Consider the following 2,139-nt stretch of genomic DNA (forward strand, 5'->3'; position numbering starts at 1 on the left):
ATCCCTGTGGGGGAACTGGGTCATTGTAGCAGCAAATGCTAATATGACACAGCAAAGAAACATAGAATAGAGCAAACAGGGGCTATATAAACATATACAACCAACAGATTCAACACTAGAAGCATCTTAAAGCTGCAATAAGTGACATTTTCTGACCACTAGAGGGCGACATAAACCGCAACACATTTGTAAATAATACACAGCAAAACCACTGCACTATGGAGGCCTACTAAGGACATACATTGCAATAAACCGTGCATAAAGTAACAGCTAAACTAATCGTAGCCTACCTACGGAGAAGTGTCACCGGTTACCAGTCTCACTTTGCCAGAACTTCCTCTCCGATGAAGGTTACATGTCCCACAATGACAAGTGAAGAGGTAGGTAGCAAGTGAGTAAACTAGTTTAACTACTAGTTTACTCACTTACTTCAGATTTTTCTCCAGGAAGGTGAGGGGGAGAGCGCCGCTTTAAAGCTAGTTTTTAAAAAAATGAAAAGCTACGGAGCGGAATTTGACAACAAGCTTCAGGAAAGAGGTGAAAACAGCAACACAGCTGGCTGCTGTGTGGATCATTAAGTCTCAATGAATTATCCACATAACACACATTAGTTTCAGGATTGGTTATAAGGTCTGATATTGGTTATTGCAGGTTTAAGCAAGGTATGAAAGGTATGAGAGAAAGTATGGATTCCAGTATTGTGAGGATCAAAAAACAGCAGTAGAGCTTACTGAGACAAATACAGAATGTGTATCCAAAGCATTTCTGTTCTGTTTCTAGCAGACGTACACAGGGACATACAGTATATTATACCATGCCAAAGGCTTGATGTGTCCCTGTGCTGCGGCTGCAGTTAGTGTTTGGCTAGGCGAGTGCGCCGGGACAGACAGCGAGAACAAACACGGCGAAGAAAGACAGAACAAATGTGTACGGCGGCGAGCGTCTGCATCCTTTTTTCCTTTATGTTTTTTTTTTGAGTCACACTTTGAAGGCGCGCTGTGCGACCTCAGAGGCTCACCCCGGGGGCTACGTCAGACAGCTCCCCGCGGAGTCAACAACAACAACAACAGCAACAACAAAAAAAACAGAAAAGATCTCCTAGTCATTACTGCTTTCCTTATTCATCTTTCTAACCCCCCCTCCCTTACTGCTCCTCCCCTTCCACCTTGAGTCTGCCATAAATAAGTTAGCAATTGAAGCAAAAAAAAAAGCTCAACATGTATATATATATATATATATATATATATATATATAAGGGTGAAGTGGAAGATGGAGGAAATCTGGAATCAGAGTGTCTTTTTCCTCACGCCTCCATCCCTCTCTCTCCTTTTCCATCTTTGTCTCTTTCTCTCTCCATCCCTCCCTCTCCCTCTCTCACCGTCTCGTCCTCCCTCCTCTGTCCATTGGCAGCCCATACAGCCGTGAGCGGAGCTAATTAAATGCTTCTAAGTGAGTCGCCTCGCCTCGCCTGCCATTCCAGCCTCGGCAAAAGGTCATCCCACTCACAGGCATGAGGCAGACATTTCTCATGACTGTTTTCCTTTTGAGAAATTTAGCAGATTGTTAATTATCAGATTACAAGTTTGCCTTTTTAAAGGCCAGCGCGCTGCCCCGAGTCAGATGGCTGGAGAGAGAGAGAGAGAGGAGAGAGAGAGGAGAGAGAGAGGTGGGAGGGGGTATAAGCGAGGAAGAGGGCCGAGGGGGTCCAGCTTTGCTCCTCTTGCTCGAAATGAGTCAAGGCTGTGAGTCGTGATCGGAGAGAGAGAGAAGGAGAGATAAGAGGCAGAGAGAGGCTCTCTGTCTGACACTAACCCCTACTCTCTGTCTCTACTCTATTTACCCCTAGAAGGCACCCCTCCACCTTTCTGTCTCTCTCTCCTTCTCTCTCTCTCTCTCTCTCTCTCTCTCTTTTTAATTTCAAATACAGAACGCAAAAGAACCCACGCTTGAGGAGAAACTATACACCTGGCCTCCGGAGACCATCATGTTACAAATAACATATAAAAAGCACACTTGTTGGCTTCTTCTTCACCTCCACCCAGCCAGATGCCTCCTGCTGTGTTGAAGGAGAAATAAGCTGGTTAGGTGACATCTAGTGGAACAAGAGCAGCTATTGAACTGGACAGTGACATATGTGTT

The sequence above is a fragment of the Centroberyx affinis genome, unplaced genomic scaffold, assembly GCF_046629955.1.
Source record: "Centroberyx affinis isolate AG114_WGS23_722 - 3 ecotype Tasmania unplaced genomic scaffold, CSIRO-AGI_Caff_v1 ptg001859l_1, whole genome shotgun sequence".
Lineage (NCBI taxonomy): Eukaryota > Metazoa > Chordata > Actinopteri > Beryciformes > Berycidae > Centroberyx > Centroberyx affinis.